Source organism: Vombatus ursinus, unplaced genomic scaffold, assembly GCF_900497805.2.
Source record: "Vombatus ursinus unplaced genomic scaffold, bare-nosed wombat genome assembly UNPS02014772.1, whole genome shotgun sequence".
Taxonomy (NCBI): Eukaryota; Metazoa; Chordata; class Mammalia; order Diprotodontia; family Vombatidae; genus Vombatus; species Vombatus ursinus.
The window spans coordinates 3,802,726-3,827,312 of NW_020954550.1; the positions used below are offsets into that span (position 1 = coordinate 3,802,726).

General features: G+C 41.2%; 1 long non-coding RNA gene across 1 annotated transcript in view; it reads right to left on the reverse strand.

The window, feature by feature from the left end:
• Positions 1–6: 6 nt before the first annotated feature.
• Positions 7–24,587, reverse strand: part of LOC114044159 — a 189,917-nt gene continuing 165,336 nt past the window's right edge. The window contains exon 5 of the long non-coding RNA XR_003569180.1: positions 7–334. This is a non-coding gene — a long non-coding RNA (uncharacterized LOC114044159). The remainder of the gene's footprint in view (positions 335–24,587) is intronic.

A 24,587-nucleotide genomic window follows, 5' to 3' on the forward strand; every position in this document is an offset into this window, starting at 1 on the left:
ACACACACACACACACACACACACACACACACACACACACACACAGTCGCTCAAAACTGCAAGAACGAAGGCAGAAAGAAACCAGGAGGAGAAATCTGTTTTCCTTTCCAAGCAGATCTGCAGTCACTGAGGTCCAAGCAGTCCTGTGAAGAAGTTAGAAGATTCAGTCATTGACTTCTGGCGCGCTCAGCTCCTCCTTTCTTTCTCCTCCCCTGACAGCTCCAGCGAGGAGTGCAGGCTGCTCTGTTAGCATTCATACTGGCACATGATGACTGGCGGTTAGTCTTCTGGGGGGGAGGTCCCAAGCCCGGCCTCCTGCTTTGACATCACACACCTATAGGAGAGAAAGGAGGAGGGAGGGTTTAAAGGGAGAGCACTCCTTGACCCCGCCCCACCCCCAGCTCTGCTGAAAGCAAAACTTCTCATCTTGCCCAACAAGGTCTTAAAATCAACATGTGAGAGTTTAAAACAGGGGCTTGTCAAGTCCACAACGCAGGAAAATTCCCAGGCTGGATCGTCAGAGGGTGACTACTGCCTGCTGCTCCACAGGGCTCAGGCACCCACCCCCTCCCACCCCATGGAACAGCTGTCAGAACTTGCGAAAGGTACCTCTCCACTATGCAACTAGTCAAAGGTATTCTTTCCAGGCAGTCACAGGATCACCCAGCTAGAGCAGGAGGACCAGCTAGAGCCCATTCATCCGGTCCAACTTACCCAAAGCCACACAGGTAGTAAACATCAAAGGAGTGTTGGGGGTGGGGATCTGAACCCACCTCCTCTGATTCCAAAGCCAAGTTTTCTTCTCACTGTACTAACCTGCATGAAATACTAATTTCTCTTAGCAATCCAGCACATGTGTTTCCCTCACTTTCAGGTAGGTGCACATCTACTGTAGATTTAGTTTCTACGTGTAGCAGTTAATACAAACTGAAGAGTGGAAAGTCTCAGCAGATAGCATGACCTGAGAGAGGGGTCAAATTAGGCGACTCCCATAAAATCCAGAGGGCATTCTTAATTTAGCTTAGGATAGCTTGGTTGAAACTATTACCCACTGTTGATGATCCAACATCTCATACAAGAAAAACAAAGTAATAAGAGCACTGGAATTTCTATCTGGGCACGGCTTTGGAGGGCAAACAATTTCAAAGAACTTGTGCGTTTAACAGCTTCCCCCCTTTCCCCATTTAAAAAAAGGTGGTGCATTGGATAGAAGCTGGACCTGGAGTCAGGGGAAGATTTTAGTTCAAATCTGGTCTCAGATTCTTCCTAGTGTGTGACACTAGGCAAATCATATAACCTGTTTTCCTCAGTTTCCCCATCTGTAAACCGAGGATAATAATAATAATAATAACATTGTTGTGAGGACAAAAAGATATTTGTAGTGCTTTGCAAACCCTAAAATGCTACATAAACGCTAGTTATTATTATTATTTTTTATTATTTGCAAGGATCTTTGTGGGCACATGTGGCTCCAAAGAAAAAAGGCAGCCTAGCAAAGCTTTGATATTCACTGCTGAATGCAGGCAGCCATCTCCAGCACCTGTTGCTAAGGTCAACCATAAGAAGCAGCATCTAATTAGCCAACATTTAATTCTTTTTTTATATTTAGTATTTTATATTTCCCCATTTACATGTAAAAACAATGTTTAACATTCATTTTTTAAAACTTTGGGTTCCAAATTCTCTCCCTTCTTCCCTACAATTCCCCACCCCTGCCCCCATCATTGAGAAGATAAACAATTCAATACAGGTTATACATGTGTAGATACATGTGTAGTCATGCAAAACATTTCCATAGTAGTCATGTTGTGAAAGAAAACATAGACCAAAAAACAACACCTCAAGAAAAATAATGTTAAAAAAGTATGCTTCAATCTGTATTCAGACACCATCAGTTCTTTCTCTGGAGGTGGAAAGCATTTTTCATCATAAGTCCTTCAGAGTTGTCTTGGATCGTTGTATTACTGAGAATAGCAACAACTTTTAATTCTTTGGAAATAGAATCATGAGGAACGTGCAGGTTACCCAGGTACCAAAATGGGAAAGGAAAAGTCAGGAAGTACAATTTGCTATGTTTGAGACTGAATGTGAAAAGAAACGAAGTATGCCATGAAGATGGACCACATAATAGGAATAGGCTCACTGGTGATTATTTAGTATTTACCATAGCACGCCCACAGTGTGTTTTAGCCAAAAAATTAAGTCACACTGACTCACAGGTCTTCTAAGAGCTAATGACTCATCCAGTTTTAGGAAACAATTTGAAATAGAGGCATCCCTTTCTAAGGACCATTAATTAAGGATTGCTATCATGAAATCAACTTGTTGACAACAGAAGCTTGTCTACGGACTGCAGCAGAATGAAAGTCTTGAATTGTTCCAATTCATTTCCATGTGCAAATGGCCATTCCTCTGCTCAGAGGGCTTGGTTCACCACAGGTCGAGGGCTAAAAACTCCCATTGTTTCCTATTTCACAGAGAACTTATTCTCTGACCCCCTCCTCCCCCAAAATGGCTTCATTACAAGAGGACTTTACTCTAACAACCAAAGACTCCAGTAGAGGTGACCTAGCTCTGAACAAGTACCAGGAACTCAGATTTGCATGCCCATTCTTTTCCTTAGTTGGGTCAGCAGTCCTTCTGCCTTCTAGGGTCAAGATAAATTGAGGATCTTGCATCTGACCTATCAACACAAGGACCTATTCTGAATGATTAGAGTTTATAAACTGAGGTCATGTCAGCTCCATGGGAACCACAGAGAAACCCTGAGCATGTGCAGGGTCCTTGCTGTGAGGGAGGCAAACAGGGAAGAATAAATGAATCAGAATATCTGAGTTGGAAAAATCCAAGTGTAAGCCACCCAACAAACAATCCAATAAGAATCAATTAAACAAACATGCGAGGGATCCTGCTTATCACTGGAGTTTCAAAGAGGAGTCTTAGAATATTAGGCTTGGAAATGACCCCAAAGATCATCTAGTTCATTCTGTTTGCTTTTTTTTTTTTAAATCTAGTTTCAATCCCTCATTTTAGAGAGCAGCTTGGAATAGTGAGTAGTGTGGGTGATGGGGACTTGGGAAGACCTGAGTTTGAATCCTGCTTCACACTTAATAACTCGGGGCCCCCAAGCAGGTCATTCCATCTCTTCGAGTATCATTTTGCTTGTCTAGAAAATTGGGCTAATCGTTACAACCACCTAATAGGGGTTCTTGTGAATATCATCAAACCTATGTATGTAAAGCACTTTGCAAACTTTAAAACATTTTATATATGTCAGATATTAGTAACCATGCCTTCCCTCTGTTAATTTTTTCCTCTTCTGTTTATAGCTTGCTTTGTATATGTTTGTTTGCATGCTATCTCCCCTATTAGACTGTAAGATCCTTGAGGGCAGGGGCTGTCTTCTTTTGCCTCTTCTTGTATCCCTAGCACTTAGTACAGTGCCTGGCACATAGTGTGTTTAATACTTGTTTACTGAATTGAATTATTATTATTGTTACTATTATTATAGAATGGCAAAGTAAGGTTCAGAGAAAGAACTGATGCCAAAAGATATAGGATCTTATCCTCTAAGATTTAGAGCTGGAAGGGACATTAGAGATCATCTTGTTCAACCCCTTTATTTTACAATGGGTAAACTGAGGCCAAGAGAGATTAAGTGACTTGCCAAAGGTCACAGGTAATAAGTGACAGTATGGAAGACCTAAGACTAAAAGCCAGGTTTCCTCACTGCTAGTCCAGGGCCTTTAAAAAAATGCTCTACTCAATAAGCAAGCATTTATTTTCTTTCCCTTTTGACTTCCCCGACCCCTGTGGGGTGGGTGGGTGGGAATAAAATCCTTATAATAAATATGTATTGTCAAGGGAAACATATTCTCATATTGGCCACATCCCGAAATGTATGTCTCCTTCCGTGATCTTTTCTTCTATGACACAAATCATGAGTTTAATATCCCCCTTTCCACACTGCATGCCACTCCAGGCACTATCTAAGAAATGGGAGTACTTCCCAAATGACATCACATTTATAGCTGCAGGGGGTTGTGCTGGGCATTATGCAAAGAGGTCAAACATTCCATGGGCTCTTAACCTGGAGCACATAGAACCCAAAGGGGTCTATATGGGGAAAATCACATCTTTAGTTTCACTAACCTCTAACTGAAATTTAGGATTTCCTTAAATTACTTAAAAACAATATTCTAAGAAGGGGTCTATCAGACTGCCAAAGGGAAGGAAAGGAGGAGGGAATAAACATTTGTGTAATGACTACTATGTGTCAGGCACTGTATTAAGCACTTTTTACAAATATTATCTCATTTGATCCTTACAACAACACTGAGAGCTAGGTACTGTTACTATCCCCATTTTGCAATTAAGAAAACTGAGGCATACAGAGGTTAAGTGATTTGCCCAGGGTCACACAGCTACTAAATATCTGAGGATGGATATGAACTCAGGTCTTCCTGACTCCAGGCCTAGCACTCTCATCTACTGTGCCACCGGCTGCCTCTGGTGCCCCCAAAAGTCTGTGACACACATGAAAAAATCAAGAACCCCTGCCTACAGACTTCTGAGCTCAAATGGATGACCTCGGCACAAAGCACAGATGAGCAACAGAGACCTAGTGACAACAAAGGGATAGAAATACATTGAGAAGCAAAAGGTATTTGAGGACAGAGTAAGACGCTGCACGATGTAGTGTAGGAGATGGTATCGGGGTGATGAAGCTGTGCCTGCTTGGCCTTTCTCCTAAAACTGAATGCAGGGGTGGTGATGGTGGTGGAAGAATTAATTACATTTTAAATCATTACTACAGTGTATGGAGCATTCTTGGTCTCTGTAGTTTCTCCTTCCCATGCATAAAATAAAATAAAAAGCTATACCTGGAAGAGCCACCTGTTTTGGGCAGGGGAGATGCTAAATGGATAATAAAAGCTCTTTGGCTGGAATGGCCACTTGGGAAAAGATAGGAGGGCTATGAAGATAATGGCAATTCCATGGTAAGCACAGCAGGTGGGCCTTCTGATTTCACCTGCGTATTCTCTTGAGGGTAGTGTTATTTCCAAATGGTCTCGCTGAGGTAACATGGTGGGCCTGGAGGAATCACACCTTTACCAGTTAGATGCTCAAAATTATGAAGGTGAAATGGAGATAGGGATGGGGAGGGCATTGATAGGCCTGAAAAATGCAAGGCACTTAAACAGCTTTCCAATGAAGACAGAACCAACTTCGTCCTCTGTCTAGCATACGTCTCGGCTGCCTCCTGGCATCTGCTTCCTGACAGCTCTTTTCTTTAGATCTGAAAAGGGATCCCTCCAACCAAATCACTTCATTTCCTACTGCTTTAGTTTCTTTATCTATAAAATGGGAATAATAATAATGGCACCTACCTCCCAGGGTTGTCATGAGGCTGAAAGGAGGTAATATTTGTAAAATACTCTGCAAGCTTTAAACTGTTATATAATGCTGGCCATGATGATGATGATGGTGGTGATTTTGATGATTCCATCTTCTAGACTTTGGACCAACCTACATTGATTCAACTGGGGCTTGTATTCCCCTATCAGGCTAAAGTTGATCTCAATGGGGATACTTCCTTTCAAAAGGCAGGGATGCAATGAAACTTCAGAAAGTATGAGGGAGTGTTGGTGGGGAGGGTGAGATGCTGGCCATCACCCATAGTCTCCTCATCAGTAAAAAGGGGATGACAAGATGTGTAATAAATGCCCCCTTCTCTCAGAGCTGTGATGAGGAAAGTTCTTTGGCAACCTTAAAGTACTATAGACATGTCAATGATTATTACTAATATTTATTGCAAAAAGATCAGCTCCAAATCCAACACAGGATAGAAAATACAATGCCTAAAGTTTCTAAAGTTTGAGGGGGAAATGACTTCTCGCTTTTTTTTTTTTTTTGGATAAATAACTTGTGCATAACGGATGCTAGATTTCCACTCATTTGTATACCAGCTGGGCCTGACTGAGGGTAAGATGGCTTTTCTTCTTTCCTTCTTTGGAAAGAGGAGACCCTGGCAATTCTGCATGCTAAGGGCCACGGCAGCAGCCACTAGCTCCTGCAAGCCTGGATACAAGAAAACCATCCAGACCTAAGTGAGGCTGGACTCCACGAAACGGCCGAATGCAGGCAGGGGAGGAAAATCTGAAAACCTGCTGACAGTTTTCTAAAGCAGTTTGTGTTCCATAAAATGAGGTGTATTGAGCCTGTGAACATATGAAGGGGAAGAGGGTACTTGCTGAGACAACATATGCATCAAAGGAGAAATAAATACTCCCTCATTAACCACAATGAGTGCAGACTGGTAGAGGAGGAACCTCTCAACACAGACACCTTCAGCTATTAACTGTAATTCCTGGTTACCGAAGCAGTTTGTTTAATAAAGCTAAGTATGCATTCCTGGTTCATTTAAAAGCTTCTTTGCATTCTTCATGGGCAACTAAATAAATATTTTCCCCCCATAACACCTGACAGTACTTCTGACATTATTTGGAGGAAAATGACTAATTGAAAATATAGTGTTCCCCCTCCCTCTGTCTGGCTCCACAGATATCATTGCCACCTCTTCTATGAGGCCTTCCTGGATCCCCTTATTCTTAGAACTCCACCCTTCCTCCATTTTCTTGGTACTGAAGTATACATATTCTATTCTCTTCCCTTTTCCCCTCTGTCCAACCTCCATCAATAGAGTATAAGTTCCTCAAGAGCAAGGCTTTGTATCACAAGCATCTACTTTGAGCATACTTTCTTGTTGTTCAGTCATTTCAGTTGTGTCCAACTCTTTATGAACCCATTTGGGTTTATTCCATTTATTTATTTATTTATTTTTGGCGAAGATACTGGAATAGTTTCCCATTTCCTTCTCCAGCTTATTTTCCAGATGAGGAAACTGAGGCAAACAGAGTAAAGTGACTTGCCTAGGGTCACACAGCTTGTAAGTGTCTGAGTCCAGATCTGAAATCAGGAAGATGAGTCTTCCCAACTCCAAACCTGGTGTTTTATCCACTGTACCACCTAGCCGTCCTTGAACATACTAGGCACTTAATAGATGCTTAATGAATTGAAGTGAATTGTAACATGTCTTCCGAGTGCATCTTCAAGAGGCAGAGTAGTGTGATGTATAGACAGGATGTAGGTCTTGGATTCAGTGAGACCAGGGTTCGAGGCACAGTCCCACTTCTGACACATACAGGCTGCATAACACTAGGCACATCGCCCTCCCCCTATAAACTGCTCCCTAAGACTAAGAGTAGTACACCATCTTTACATGGATGAAATCTCAGGAGCAGTCCAAAACAAACAGTGACAAATGCCACAAAGAGATCGTAGAAGATGAATGCTGAGAAAAAGTCATATGATTTGGCAATTAACTGATCACAGGTCCCCCTGTGATATGAGCAGTTTCAGTTGCGTGATAAAATCAGATTGTAAAGAGTTGATTAGTGAGTGGAAGGAAAGGGAGCAGGGGAAACTAGTGCAGATAGCTTTTCTATGAACTTGCCTTTGTTGGATGGTAGAGAAAAGTAAATGACAAAGATGGAAGAGACCTGAACTAGTTTGTTTTGTTGTTCTTGTTGAGTTGTGTCTAATTTTTTGTGATCCCATTTGGGGTTTTCTTGGCCAAAATACTGGAGCAATTTGCCATTTCCTTCTCTAGCTCGTTTTATAGATGAGGAAACTAAGGCAAAGAGGGTTAAGTGACTTGCCCAAGGTCACACAGCTAGTTAGTGTCTGAGGCTTGACTACAACTTAGGACAATGAGTCTTCCTGACTCTAGGCCTGGCACTCTATCCATGGTGTCACCTGGCTGCCCTCAAGGCAGCATGGAAGTATCTGATAAGGAAAGAATGATTCCTTAGAAAGTAGCTGAGAAAAAAGACTGATTGAGGAGGCAGCTTCCTGGAGGAGATGGGCAGAAATGGGATTAAGGGCCCAAATAAAGGAGCTGAAGGGGCACCTAGGTGGTACAGTGGTTAGAGCAGAGGGTCTGGAAAAAGGAAGACCTAAATTCAAATCCACCCTCAGACACTTACTAGCTGTGTGGACAAGTCACTCAACCCTGTTTGCCTCAGTTTCCTCATTTGTCAAATAAGTTGGAGAAGGAAATGGCAAACCACTCCAGTATCTTGGCCAAGAAACCCCCAAATGGGTTCATGAAGAGTTGAACATGACTGAAAAACAACTGAACAACAATAACAAAAAAGGGGCTGAACTTAGCAAAGAGAAGGAGCTATCTCTCCATCAATTACAACTGCATTTGGAGCGAGAGCTTCTGAGTTCATATCCCTCCTCTGTGACTTACTGCCTGCGTGATCTTAGACAAGTCTTTGGGTTTCAATTTCCTCACTAGCAAAAATAAGGGGGTTGAACTTTAATTCTTTAACAACCTTTCCATTTCATAATCCTTGCTCTTATGAATGTTCTGTATGGAACCCAACGCTGAGAAGAAGATATGGAAGCTCTTAACGGGAGCGAATCACCTACTTGTATCATAGATCAGTAGGACCATATATTATATGGTTGTTTAGCTTTCATTTTGAGGGTATCAAGAGAACTGTACTTTCAGAAACACAGGAACAAAGTTCATATTTACTCAGAAGGGTGGTGTTTTCACGACAAGCAATAATACCTTACATTTGTCTTTATTATAGATTACGAAATGATCTCCCAAGCATTAATCATTTCATTTGGTTCTCACAACAATCCCATGAAATGAACAGGACATGTATCATCATTCTCATTTTGCAGATGATGAAAATGAAACCCACAGGGGTTAATTGACGGGCCAAATTGTGGAAGGCCTTAAATATTAGAATAAGGTGCTTGTCTTTTATGCTACAGCCAAATTTTAAGCCCCTGAAAGGAAGCCTGAGAATTACAAAGATTATTTTGGAAACTCTGTGAAGAATGGATCAGAGAAAGTGTAGACTAAATGTAGAGAGGCCAGTTAGGATATTAGTACAATAATCTGGGCCAGAAGTAATGAGGGCCTAAAAGAAGGTGGTGACAGTCTGAGTATAGAGGAGGGGACAGATGCGAGAGGTCTAATCAACAGTGCTTGACAACTGATTGGATGTCAGGGGACAGAACTAGAAAAAAAATGACTTTCTGGTTTGAACCAGGGTGACTGTTGAAGCAGTGGCATTAGCAACAGAAAGAAGAAAGCTGGGAAGAGGATTAAATTTGGGGGGAAGATAAAAGGTTCAGTTTTGGAGATGTTCATTTTGATACCCAGGTGGGACATTCAGGCAGGGATGTCAGGACAGATGACTGGAGCTGACAAAGTGTTTAGCTTGGAGTCAGAAAGATCTGGTTTCAAAACCTGCCTCAGATCCTTACTAAGATTTGGGACCCTGGGCAAGTCACCTAACTGTTCTGTGCCTCAGCAGCCTCATTAGTAAAATGAGAATGTTGGACTCAACAGCCCCTAAAATCCCTTTAAGCGCCAAATCTATGAACACATACCTGAAGAGTGATCTACGTAGAAGTGATAACTGAGGTGGATGAGATCCCCATGGTGTTGTTGTTCATTTGTGTCTGACGCTTCATGACCCCATTTGGGGTTTTCTTGGAAGAGAAACAGGAGTGTTTTGTCATTTACTTCTCCAGCTCATTTTTACAGATGAGGAAACCGAGGCAACCAGGATGAAGTGACTTGTCCAAGGTCACACAGATAGTAAGTGGCTAAAGAACTCATGAAGATGAGTTCATGATTGCAAGCCCAGTCCTCTATCCACCGCACCACCAAGCTGCCCCTGAGATCACTACAGGAAGAAGAAGAACAACAACAAAACCAGGGCCCCGAGGGATATTTTTGCTTAAGAGAAACAGAGAGGGAGGTGAACCTGTGAAGAATGCTGAGGAGAGGCAGCAAGACCCAGAGGAACAGAACCAGGAAAAAATAGGGCCACAAAAGCCAAGAGAGGAGACTATCCAAGAAGGGGAGTAGCTGAGTGTCCAGTGTGGCAGCAAAGTTGAGGAGTGAGGAAAGACCATTGGATTTGGTAATTAAGGTCATGACAGACCTTTGAAAGAGCATGGAAGTAGAGACACAGAGACAGACCACCTGGATAATCATTTAAGAGGGCTGAAAAATCAAAGGAAGGTTTTACAGCAACAGCAACAAATGGTTACTGGACATGGGAAATCTGACCATGTTCATAGGCAAAGGGGCCACAAGAGAAAGAGCATTTTCTTTCATTAGTTATTTTAACGCAGGGACTGGCCAATGAGAGCACAGTCAGATCTGCTTTGGAAAGAATCTAAGCTACCCTCTCAGTTTACAGATGAAAAAAGGGGATGCTACATTCCCATCAACCTTAAAAGTCTTGAGCTGCCTAAAGTGATGAGAGGCGAGAGAATGTAACCAAAGTGGTGGGATCAAGAGTGGCTTTGAGATGGGAACTCCCTCCCCCCAGAAGTCTCTGGAAGAATCTGCATTACCTTGATAATGCCATTTTTTTTTTTGCAACAGTACTCTTGTTTATTAGATCACAAGTTCTTACTAATTAATAACATAACACTTTTCTGGTTCTTGCTTGGGCAACAGCCTCCCTCCTAAATGACATTATCCATCAGTCTGTATGCTCTGAAAGGAACATAGGATATGTTTCCAACCAAGAGCATCCTGAAGGTATCTTCTGGAGATTTCTTCAAATATATTATTATTAGGTAACACCTCACGAAGAAAGCTGCATTTGCTTGTTTTCTATGACCAGGACCTGTAAAATGAATTACTTTCTTCCTTATCATTGTCAGGGACTTAAATTTCTCATTTACCTTGCAACAATATCTGTAAATCATTGCCAGATTGAATGGTCCAAAATCTTTAAAGAAGTTCTCATATTCAAATTCATCATCTATGGAGAAATAGTGTATTTTGCAGCACTCTTTGGTTTCTGGTAAAGAATGGCAAAACAAAGGTGATCTTTTCTTTTTCTTTTTTTTGGCTAGGCAATGGGGTTAAGTGACTTGCCCAGAGTCACGCAGCTAGTAAGTATTATGTGTCTGAGGCTGGATTTGTACTCAGGTCCTCCTGACTCCAGAGCCAGTGCTCTATCCACTGTGCCACCTTTAGTTGCCCTAAAGGTGATCTTTTATCACCTCCACTACAAACTGCCTGCTGATCATGATTTTAAAAGCATCTAAGAAAATGGGGGTGGGGTGGGGACTGGAGGAGAGAGGGGGCAGTAAGGCCTCTCTTAGGCAAAGATAGGTTTACCTTACTTGAGGTTATTTATTTATTCCAGAAAGTGTAACACTACCTAAAACAACCTTTCAGGATGCAGTTACTCCTTCATTAACATGAAGTCTGCACATTTTTAGTAGTTGACCTATTACGCATTCATTAGGCACCTATTTTGTGCAGAGTGCTATACTGGGAACCTAGAGATACTCCCCTGTTATTAAGGAGTTTACAATTCAGTGTTATTGTTGTTATTCACTTGCTTCAGTCGTGTCTGACTCTTTGTGACCCTATTTGGGGTTTTCTTGGCAAAGACACTGGAATGATTTGCCATTCCTTCTCCAGCTCAGTTTACAGATGAGGAAACTGAGGCAAACAAGGTTAAGTGACTTGCCCAGGATCACACAGCTAGTAAATGTCTGAAGTTGGATTTGAACTCAGGTCCTCCTGACTCCAGGCCTGACACTCTATCTACTATGACACCTAGATGCCTTACAGTATAATAGGAAGACCGAATTCATATACACTGATAATAAAGTATTTTGATATGGCATTTGCATAAGATGAGTACAAAGTGCTCTGTGTGTGTGTGTAGATAGATAAATAGATGGATGGATGGATAGATAGACAGATATTTGCATGTTGTTTCCCCTCCTTGAAGGTGAGGAGGGTAGGAAATGAGTTTGTGAGATAAGGCTGGAAAAAATTTCAGATGACCTTTAATACCAAGTCCAGAATTGGCTTCCTAGGTGGTCAGAGACCTTGGTGGATACTTGTGAATGGAGGGATGCAGCAGGCATAGTCCTTGGAAGGACCCTCCAGGCAGGGAGGTCAGATCTTCTCTTCTCCCCTGGCCAACAGGATAGATTGATGCTATAAATTGAATGGCAAACATTTTACCTTGTCTAAATAAAATTATGCTTCAGGTCTTTAGTTAATCCAAAGCTACAAATCTGTCACAGTTGGAAGTTTGTATCAGTTCCTAATCCTATTCCGCATGACATTATCATAAACAAACAGGAGGCTTGCAGTCGGGCAGAATGAGCGAGGGTTTCAGATTTGGACAACTTGGGCCCTAACATCACCGCTGGCACTAATTAGCAGGGTGACTTTGGGCCTCTGGGGCTCAACTCTCTCCTCAGCAAAATGAGAGCGTTAGGCTAGATTCTCTCTTAAGGTCTGTCCTTTCCAGCTCTCAAATTCAATGATACCAAGTCCTTCACTACAAAAACCAATAAAGAAGGTCTAAAATGGATCTTGTTTACTTTTATGGAAGCTAATAAAAGCTCTGTTCCTGAATGGGGGGCGGGGAGTTAAAAACAATGAAGGCCGCAGGGAGGGAAAGGTTGAAAACAAAAACCCTATAAAGCATCCTCTTCTACCAGCAGCACATCCAGGTCTCTCCAGATTCCTGTCTTATGAGTTCACAGATCTGAGATGTCAGGGGCTTTGACCAAACTGCCTCCTGTTCTGTTAATTCAACTCTGGGAATAAATAACCTTTAGAGAAGAGATTTCTGGCTTAGTTAAGCGAACAGCTGAACAGAAGCTGCCAGACGCTGATGAAATACCCAATTTTCACAAGGAAAGCAACTGCAGGCATAAGAAAGCCCCTATCTGATCTCAGTTCTTGCCTCACCCTTTATTTTCATGTAGTTGGCAGAAAGAGAACCAAGTCTAAGTCACAAGACATTCGTTTTAAAGGGACACATTTAAGGAAAACGGAGAAGGCTGCTTATTTTGATTGTGAAAAGCTCATGTAGAAAAAAAAAAGGAACCCTAAATATATTTCCAGGCCCCACAACCCACTAGAATAGGGAAGATATCCTTGTTCTACCCTTTGGCCTCTGGGCACTGGGGTTCCTGCCTTCAGGGAGCTTACACATCCAAGGTGGGGTGAGGCAGGAAAAAGAAAAGACACACATACAAATCAGGACAATACTAAACAGAATGTATTAAGGACAAATGGGACACACAGAAGTACTATAAGAAATGAGAGATCACTCTGCTTATAGGTGAAAGAGCCACTTTTAGAACAAAGTGAGGTTTCCTTCCACCATATGGCACCAAAGGCAAAGAAAGAAGCAGTCACATACCTCCCCTCTCCCCTCAACTCACAACATCCCCAATCTAGAAGCATGAAGGCAGTGTTGAAGGGTGTGCGTAGCCACCACAAGAAGAAAATACAAATGTACCCCCGCCTTCCAGTGGTGCAAGATATTTCAGCTTCAAAGATAGCCCAAATAACCCTTATGAAAGTGCTCTGAGAAGGAACAAGTTTGATCTCTGTGATGTCATCAAGTTTCTCTTGACCACTGAGTTTGCTAGGAAGAAGCCTGAGACAACACCACCCTGGTATTCATTGTGGGTGTCAAGGCCAATGAACATCAGACTAAGCAGGCTGTCAAGAAGCTTTTTTATACATTGATGTCTGTTAAAGGTCAACATACTAATTGAATCTGAGAGAAGGAAGAAGGTCTCCATCTGACTTGCCTCAAACTATGATGCTCTGGATGTTGGAAACTGGAATCACCTAAACTACATCCAACTGGTTAGCGGCACACACAACAACGTTTTCTAGGATAGTGCACTAAACAAGCAAACAAAAAACAACAATGAGATACGGACAGTGCTTGATATTAATGTAAACCAAAAGAAAAATAAAACAAAACTGAACCCTATGTAAGTATAATGAACCAATTTTGGTTCCAGAGAAGAAATAAGGAAACGCACCTTCTTCCTTTTTCTTGTTGTAAAATGCGGCAAACTCTGTTAGATATGACAAATGTATTGATTGATTTTCTTTAAGATTTTTTTCTTCTTTGTTATTTGGGAAGGTTCCTTTGTGTCGGGGAGGGGGAAGAGTGTACCGAGACATAAGTGGGATGCAAAACCAAGAGACATCAAAATTTTTTTTTTTCAAAGTAAAGGAAAAATAGCTGTCCTTTAAACTTAGCTATATGGACTGTTTGAAATGATTCTCTTATTTCATGCTTTTTTGCAGTATATGCTTGGTGTTATCTATGTGTTCAATAACCATGGATTTTCAGCAAATTTTAAAAAACTATAAGTGCACAAGGCCTCTTCAAAGAGGAGGCCTTATATATTGTACATATATAACCTATATCAGATTGCTTGCTGTTTTGGGGAGGGGAAAAATTTGGAACTCAAAATTTTATGAAAATGTATGTTGAAACTATCTTTACATGAAATTGAAAAAAATAAATACTATTAAGGGAAAAAAAAAAACAAAAAAAAAAAGAGAAAAAAAGGAAAGTGACCCAGAGGACTGACGACTGACTTGGGCCGTCACAAGGGAACACTATAGCACCTGCATTACTGAGTTACTCAAACTTCCATGAATAGCGAGGAAAGCTGGTTCTAGGAACACATTGTGAATCTTAACCTAAGTTCCTCATTAAAAGTGTAAGGGTCAGTTTGAAACCACTCCATCCGATTTTGGTTTGATCCCTTAACTGGGTGAGAGAGAACGTGTCTGTCTCAGTCAATCCATAAAAAGGCCTTAGACTAAGCATGAAAAGTCTTTGAAAGCCATTTGATGAAGTGAAATGATGCCAGACAAGAGGTTTGTTCAATTGGCAGTGGAATTTCCTTACACGCTCTGGGGATCCTATAAAAAAAGCACCGAGTTTGCTAGAATAGAATTCCAGAAATTGGAATAGACGCTTTTCCAGTACATTGCTGGGCAAGAATCACCTGTGGGGTGCAGTGGGAAAGGAGATGTCTCAGCTTTGGTCATGTCCCTTTGACCTCAGGAGGGTTTTTCAGCTTTGAAAGGGTCCAGAGGATGCTGGATTTCTTATTTTCCCATCAGTATTCTAAATCAGGTGGCAACAGTGTCTTCATTACTGGGGACCAAGGACAGACTGGACTCATGGCTCTATCAAGAGTCAGAAAAGAGACTACACCATGCCTAAAGGGAAATTTTTAAGGACCCCACAGAGGGAAGAAAAGGTTCTAGCAACATGGAACTGTGTTAACCTTGGTCACATGTGTTCTCTAAGTTTAAAGCCACTTTTCCCTGGGCACTGTATGTTCTTAAGGGAGAACGTGTCACAGATTTTTGGGGGGATGTTTCATACCCACTGTTTCTATTATACCACATTAGTAAATATCCCTTTCTAAATACTACTCAAGGTTGATTGACTGATTATCAACTCATAACCTTGGGAAGTGGGGAACCCACTGGTGGGGACTCAAGCTGAGTGCATCAGGGCACCTCTAGGATCCTGAGAGGAATATCTTGGCTGCCTAGCTCAAGGAACCCATCTCATCTATGAGAGTGGGAACTGGGATAAAGATTCTCAGAGTTTACCTGAGCTAAAAACAAATATCTCGGGTTTTTTTTTTCTTTCTGGTGAGGCAATGGGGTTAAGTGACTTGCCCAGGGTCACACAGCTAGTGAGTATCATGTGTCTGAGGCTGGATCGAACTCAGGTCCTCCTGACTCCAGGGCCGGTCCTCTAACCACTGCGCCTTCTAGCTGCCCCAAAAACAAATATTTCAAGCACTATCATTTGGTACTTGAGTCAGTTCTAGTTGTGCTGCATAGTAATAGTATGTGCAGATTCACATAGGTATCACTGCATGCTAAAGGCTCTTAGATTACTATAGGAGATGACACAATCTGCTCTCCCTTACTAAGCCATCTATAGAAACCGGAGCTGTGGTGACCACTATAATGCCATTTTATGTCTACTTCTTCTAACTCTTACAGTTAGTTACAATCAGTGGCATTAAGGCTTGCTTCTGATTCAGATTCTGAATTCTGATTCGTAATACTGCCGTATTATGTAGAGTGATGCAATTAAATCCTTTTGAGGCATTTAGCATGCAAAGCACATGGCAAGTGTAGTTGGGCTTTGCTGAAATGTTGAAACCTACCTGAGGAACAATGAATTTCACTTTTTCTTCCATTAATACTATGGCTTATTTTCAAAGGATTTTCATTATCAAAGATATAACTCAGGACACTGTGGTCTTAAGCTACTTGCCAAGGAATGTGTCCGCATCATACATTTACTTATAGCCAGAGACAGAACTCTAAGGAGAATCCCTGGTACCATCCTTGGCTTTTACATTTCCCCAAAGTTATATTTCCTAAAAGAATGCAAATTAAGCATAGATGAAAAGATAATAAATACCGAGTAACACTCTGGACCAGAATATATCAGGTGGGTGTACAGAAAACTGTGACTCATTTTAACAAGGAATCCTTGCGTGCCAACAGGTTTTAAAAGTCAGGGAAAATCTAGGCAGTATGATAGGGTTTCTTTTGCTGTGTCATAGGGCCATAATATCAGAGCTTAAAGGGAACTAGAGGCTAATAAACCCCACCCCCCTCATTTTACTGATGATAAAACTGAGGCACAGAAAGGTTATATGACTTGCCTTGGGACACACAGTGATGAAATTGTCTGAGGCAGAATTCGAATCCAGGTCTTCCGGACTCACTCTAGCTCTAGCTGTATGTCACACTATCCATTCTTGCTCTATCATCCACTGCATACTTCAACAGGCAGGGGTCAGAATGGCCTGATTTTTTTTTTAAACCTATGATTTCATCAGTGTAGGGAGCTCCCAGTAAGGAACTTCCTCTCCCAATGCCCCTCAGCACTTTTCTTCAATTTATATTCTCAGTGAGCCGCCTGGGGGCATTGAGAGATTAAGTAACTTGCCCAAGGTCACATAACCAGGGTGTCCGAGTCAGGACTTGACCCCAGGTCTTCCTAACTCCAAGGTCATCTCTTTATCAACTAAGCCATGCTGATTTTCTAAGGTAATCCACATTTTTAGTCTTTCCTAATCAGGACTCCAGCTTCTAAAATTAGAAATAGGTTTTCATTTTTCTTTACAATTGGAGGAATTTCCCTGAACCATGATGTTCAATCTGTGCTTGAAAATATATTCAAGAGTACATTCAATTCCAAAATGCATTCAGCTTTCTGTAGGGGGAAAAGAACTGGAAGATGCATTTAGTTATCAGTTCCAGGGAAACTTACAAATTGCATCAACAGTCATCAGCCCCGGCCTTGGCCTTCATCACTGCAATAATCTCACAATTCAGGAATGTACCAACTGGGAGCAGGATGGATGAGTGCGGCTCCTTATCCTAGCTTTGGTGAAGTCACTTCAGGCTCCAGATTCAATATTTCCACAGAAACCCTTTTTGGGGAACTTGTACCTTGATATTTGGACAGATGAGCCAACTGGTAGTGAGCCCCACATCCTGGCTTGGTTTCTCATCATAATCGGCTATGATAAATCTAGCAAAATCAAAGGGATGTTTGAAATGTTTCAAAAGGCAACAGCAATCCTACATCACCCCTCTCTGGGAAGTCTTCTCATTTCCCACAGGGACCGTGAGAAGGGCAGCTCCACGTGGGTGGTGACTTAGAAGTGACAGAAGGCAAGGCTAGAGAGAGAAGGACCACAAGCCCACCTCACACAGGTTGACAGCCAAAGCCTGGTGTGTGGTCACAGAGCAGGATGCTGAGGAAATGGGGTAGGGAAAGAAAAGTCAAAGGAAAGGGGGTGGGGGTGGGCCAGCAGAAAAGTGAAAAAGGAAGAGGGTAACAATAACGATGAAGATGATGGTGGTAGCTCACATTTATAGAGCAGTTTAAGGTTTGCAAAGCACTTCACAGATATTATCCCATTTGACTAGCAGAAGGTCATCTGAAGAAGGCTGTTCTGTCTAGTAAGAAGGCTCATTACAGTCATCATTCTGCCCTTCAGACTTCTCCAGTAAAGGAGAATGAGCTCCAATGAGCTAATACAAACAGTACCCATCTGTTTATTGATTTATTTGTTGAGAAATCTAAGCCCTGCCTTTCCTTTCTGAATAGCCGAGTAGAGTTTAACTTGATTCTAATACCTGGGGCTGTGATTGTGCCTAAAAGGTCAAGGGCCAAGAAACAATATCTTTTATTTCTCTTGTTCTTCAGGACTGGAGCATTCAGCTTCTGAAATAAAAGCTGCAATTCAATTCTGTATTTGGAATAATCTATTCTTACTTAGAGTGGCAACATTCTTCCTTGGACTGTTCACTTTCTTTCCTGAACTGGAGACCATTTTATAGTCCTCTGGGATGTGGAAGCGTATTGAGAACCATTTGCAGGATAAGTGAAATTCCGTAAGTTGATTACAGATGAATGAATGTATGAATTAAAGTCCATTTGCAGCAAGGGTTCTCCTGATCAACGGAAGCCACTCGGTTAGGCTTCTCAAACTGTAATTTGATTTTAATAATAATAGCTAGAATTTACATAGTGCTTTGAGGCTTGCAAAGCAATACACAAGTTATCTCACTTGATCCTCATAACAACAATTATCATTCCCATTTTACAACAGGGAAACTGAACCTGAGTAATAACTAAGGTGAAACAATTCATCCAAGGTCACATAATGTTACTGAGGTAGGATTCAGTACTCAGACCTTCCTGACTCTAAATCCAACACTCTATCCATGGTGCCACCTACCTGTCCCATATTCCTGATCATATGTGAAAAAAGTAATGCTCAAAAAGGCCTTAAATTCAACCCAAGGGCATATTTCAAGCAAGCTGGATGTTGAAACTTGTATTAATGTTAATTTTCCTATTTGGGAAACCAGGTTTCTCTTGGAATGTACTATGAACACAGAAGAGTCAAAAGTCATGTCCTTTTTTTCTTTCAAAAATGAACCATATGAAAGTGTCCCATGATGTTATTGTCTGTTGCTGTTTATCTTTTGCTTCTTGGTGAATTATTAGAACTATGATGAATAATTCTCTCATCAACTATCAATGCCTCCAGGAGGCTGACTTACATATATTTCAGGGCCATTTATCTCTGATAATTACTATTATTAATGATACAGTAAAATACCTGTTTTTATTATGATCATCAGCCGAACTAATTAAATGATATCATTTGTCTCCATCCCCTCACTCAAAAAACCAAAAACACCCACAATCAAAAAAACCCGACAAATAATTCAGCAGTCTTAATGACAGAAGTTTCTTGTCTGACATTAGTTTAAAGTGATTATCAATTTCACTTGGGCATTTATCAGCAAGACTGTGAGTGGCTTAATAATTGTTAAAATTTTTTTGCTCCAAAGTTATTATGTATGGCCAATTTCTCATAGCATCAAGTAAAGCTGACCTGATTATGATGATAATCATAGAGAGTAAAGTGTAGGGGTGAGGGGATGCTGATAAGACAAAATGTTTGGCAGGCCATCACATGCATTTGAACTTGGCAAGCATGTGATGGACAGACAAATCTGTTCCAGCTTCACACATATCCATCTGGCAAGGCACACTTGACTTAAGCTCCATCCCCCCAGCTTAGTGACCCTAGTTCCAATCTCCCCCTTCACTGAGGAAGTCATTTATAAAACCAAATGGGACTTTTGCAAAGTAGACAAGAATCAGAATATGGCCCTTTCACTTTGTGGAAGTGTGCAGTGACTTCCTAAGTGAAGCAGGCTGAACACAGCTCTCAAAGGTGCTTACAGTTGAGTTTATATGTGCATCAATATTTCTGTCCCATCTGTTGTAAATACAGTACATGCAGGGCTGTGGAGACTGCAGTAAGACGGATCTGCTTTTTTTTTTTTTGAGAGTAAATGAATCAGCAACAAAGAAATGATTAATTCATCCAATTGGAAAGGTTTGATTGATTTGGAAAATAATAAACCATAAAAAATCCTGAGTTTTTTGTCATCACTGTTCCATGTGTATGACCCTAAATGGTTATTTAAAAGTACTCCTTTTAACCCTTTCTCCTAAAGGGTCAGGATCTGACGATGTATATGTTCTGTGAAATGGGTGGGTAGTCATGCATGTTGTTTTTATTGTGCAAAGCAGATGTGGTGTTTCAAACATGTGAAAAGGAGAAAGCTATCTAAGTAGGGAAGCCCTGCTGGATATCTGATATGGCCAATCCTGAACAGAGGAATAAAGATAAAATAAAAATAAAGATAAAATTGGCCATAAGTTCTTAATATCATTCCTTCAAATTTATTTTTATGAAATAGTACCATATATGGAACCTGGGATTGTGGAAAGAGAACAAAACTTGGTATTCTAAGTCCTAGATTCAAAGCTTATTGTTAATATATTCTAGCTGAGTGACCTTATACCAGTCTCAGTCTGTCTCTCTCTCTCTGTGTCTCTCTCTCATACTCCTTATCTGTAAAATAGGAACAATACTTGCTCTTAAGGCTGTTTTGAGGAAAGTGCTTCACAATCTATAAAATACTGTTTAAGTGTGTGCTTTTATTATAATGATGTTGAGACTAGAAAAAATGTCATCAATATCTATACAAATTATAATCAAAGAAGCCATTTAATTCAATGCGTATTATCAGTTTCTTTGTTGATCTGTTTCAAAATGCAAATCATGAAACACCAGTATGATCTAAAAAAGTTTTAAGAGAGTTTTGAGAGGCAGGGAATATTCAACAGTTCTATCTGAAACATCTTAGTCTCACTTTTTTCTATTGTATTTGTATTTCTATTTTTTCTATTTTACTTCCCTCCTCCCCCCCCACCCCATTATCCCATCTAGAAAACTGATGTAAATGGAATCAACAGTCACAATTATCAACCAGTTAGTTATAGCTTGCATGCTCCTTAGTTATAAATATGTCTTTTTGTAAAGATTTTTTTGGTTAAGTAAAATAAAAGCATAAATTCCCCTTATAAAAAGCTCAGACAAAATATGTTTATGTTGTAGAGCTGAAGAGAGAGGCTCTTTGAGGGGTAAAGAGTCATTAGTTAGACTCAGCCTCTCTTGTCTAACTGTAATTTGGTCTCTCCTTGTTCCCTCATCCTAATTTCCCTGTTGGTACCTAATGATCAGCCTTTTTGTTTCAGTAAGAGGAAGGTCCAGTTATGTCAAAGTTGGGAAAGACATTTGCTTTACATCTTTGGTAAGTCATTTTTATCTCTATGACTAGCCTTCATTTCTTAATCTTCATGCTGACGAAGGCCATGCTCAATGTCTGATGAATATCCCTTCTCAGAAAGCTCAGGAAAAATTCTAGGGACCAGAAGGGAAATTTGGTTTCATTTTGCTATTGAGCCAATAGCCAGGACACACTCATTTTCTCTCTTTGTCTCTTTCTCTCCCCCTCCATCTCTCAGTTTCTCCTTCTCTCTGTCTTTATCTCTGTCTCTCTCTCCTCTCTTTCTGTCTCTCTCTGACTCTCTCACACACAGAGGAAAAACAATCTTTGACATTGATCACTTTCTTCTCTTATGAAACAAAACAAAATACTTAACCAAAAAAAAGCAAAAGAATCTTTGACATTGATCACTTTCTTCTCTTATGAAACAAAACAAAATACTTAATAAAAAAAAACGAAGTAATAGAACATATAAACAAATGGGGACTGAATTGAGTCTCACTGTACTCTTAAGTCTACTTCAAGATGTGATTTATTGTTTGTTCATTCTAGCTATTCAATTATTCTACCCCAAGACTTAAAAAGTAGAGGGGGAGCAAAGAATAGTGTGTCTGAGAAGGAGTCATTACAATAAACAGGCTGCTATCACAAGGTCAAGATAAGGGAGAATGTGAACAATAAAATATTGTCGATGTGACTGGGGGGGCTGCAGGGAAGGAAATCAGTTGGACAATGCACAGATGTCTGTGTTCTCCCTGCCAGGAGCACAGACAAACAGGAAGGCCTCAAAGTTCTGTAACAAGGGAAAACTAGGTTTCGCTTGATGAGCAGCTCTGAGACTAAGGGGCCAAGCACATGACTGAAATATAAAAACATAAGGTTGTGATTAGGACTGTGAAAATATTCCATCCACAACCTATATCCCAGCCTGGCTTTCACAAAAAATTCTAACTTGGCTTCTCCTGGAGCCTGGACCCAAGCCACTCTTACCCTATTCTAGGCTGCATCTTCTCTATTTAGTTGGTAGAGAATATTGGGGCTAGACCCTTTGACGCAGGTGTATTCTAGGAATAAGGGAGATTTATACATTAGGTGGGTTCAGATAAACAGAAAAGGCCAGGTTCTAATTGGGGAGGAGAAGAACCTCAAGCCATCCTCAAAAACTGCCTTTATCTGCTTGCCAAGCTGAGATAGAGGGAAAGATTTCTGGGATCGTCCACATGGCACACATTCGTAGCCATGCCACAAAAGATTCCTGGGACGTAGGAAAACTTCTTTGAACATTGCCAAGTGTGGTTTCATAAACCCATTTTTCTTTGTAAATAGTTTGTGGTTTCTCCACTACCACCACATTCCAAGCTCCCTCCCCCTAACTCCCCACCCCTGCCCCAGGTAGTTTTGTAATTAATTTAAAGACTATGGAAACAGAGAGTCTTTCTTAAAAGTAGTTCTGGTAACACTGCTTTACAGAAATAATAAACAAAAAACAAACTATCACTGTAAAAAGCCACATTTCACTCAAGCTTGTGAGCTGTAAAAACACATGGAGAGTAAGTTGGGATGGTCAAAGCAACAGAAAACCCCCTGGGATGGTGTCAGGATCCTATGCTGGGACTAAATGGCCTTTGCAGAAGAATTAAACAAACCAGTCAATGCTGAAAGCAGTAAGCTCTTTATTTTGGTGAGTTTAAGGGGAGGCCATGTGGCTTAACTAGAGATACCCAAGGGAGCACTGATGGGGAGTCAGGGACAATAAGAGAAAGGTTCTAGACCTACCCACTGACATGCCCCTTCAAGTCCCATGGATACACTGGGCCTGGGGCTGATGAAGGGCAGGGCAGGGATAAAAACCAGAGATGGCAAGAAGGCCTCAGGCATGAAGCTATCCAGAGCTGAACCATGGATTTGTGAGAAGCTGCCCCTCCCAGAACATGGCACAGAAGTTACACTAAGCTCTTGCTGGAACTCCTGGGTCCATGCTTCAGGGCAGGTCAGGCACCTTCTGGGATCAGGGCTCCTCGGGGATTTCACAAGGTGGTAAGGGGACTTACCCAGGTAGGTCTGATTGGTTTCCTTAATATCAGGCAAAGCAGACACTAGTTGGAGAGGAGGCTGGAAGCCTCTTAGATTAGAACTGATTTAAGATATAGGGGGAAAGGGGGTTTCCAGAGAAGGGACAGGTCAGAAATAAGGAAGTGTCAGGAAGGTTACTTGAAGGGGCACATGTAAGGCATGGGCCATTAGCTGGACTGGTAAAAACTAGGCCTGAAAAATTATAGTTTTCCTTAACTGTAAAAACACAGTCATTCGCTCTCTCTAGAGAGATGCTTGGGAAAGAAGGTGGGTCTAGAGTCCTTGACCTCCTGGGAGATCATTTTGTCTCTTCCAGAAATCTGACCTTCAGTCAAAAAGACTCTACCCAGAACAAATTTCCACCAAAGAAAGCTGGACCAATGTACCAGTTACTGACCAGTAGCCAATAACAATAGCTAACATTTGTATCATGTGATGTGCCAGGCACTGTGCTAAATGATTTATAATTAATCTCTCATACCATTCTCACAATAACCCTGGGAGGCAGGTACTATTATTATCTCCCTTTTTACAGATGAGGAAACTGAGGCAAACAGAGGTTTAAGTGACTTGCCAAGGGGCACACAGCTAGTAAGTGTCCGAAGCCATATTAGAACCCAGGCCTTCCTGATTCCCGGCTTGGTGCTCTATCCCCTGGGCAACCTAGGAAGGCAGTGAGTAGCAAAGACACTCAATTTCTATGTGAAAGATTCTTAACCTGGGGATCCATGGAACATCAGCCCTCTACCCCCACCCTGACTCTGTGGATAGATTTCAGGGGGTGGAGGGATGGTCTGTGAATTTGGATGGGAAAGAAATTATATTTTTATTTTTTTTACTAACCTTTGATTTCTTTTTTAATCCTATATATTTTATTTTATGCATTTTAAAACAAAGGGGACCATGATAGAACAAAGGTTCAGAACCTCTGCTCTAAGCAGCATATCCCTTGCAGTGGGGGCGGGGCGAGTCAGGTGACTCCTCCTCTTGAGAGCAAAAACAGAAATGAGAAAGAGAACAAAGGGTGAGGAAAGAACAAGAATAAAGCAAAGAATGAGAAATAGGACAATTCAAAAATACCTCTTTAAAAACCATTTTTGTTGTTGTCCAGTTGTTTTTCAGTAGTGTCTGACTTTTTGTGACTCCATTTGGAGTTTTCTTGGCAAAGATACTGGAGTGATGTGCCATTTCCTTTTCCAGCTCATTTTATGGATGACAAGACTGAGGCAAACAGGGTTAAGTGACTTGCCCAGGGTCACACAGCTAGGAAGTGTCTGAGGCCAGATTTGAATTCAGGAAGAGGCGTCTTCCTGACTTCAGGCCCAGCACTCTATCCATTGTACTACCTACCATGAAAAAAAAGCTGCAGAAGCCACCAAAAAAGATTGACAACCCA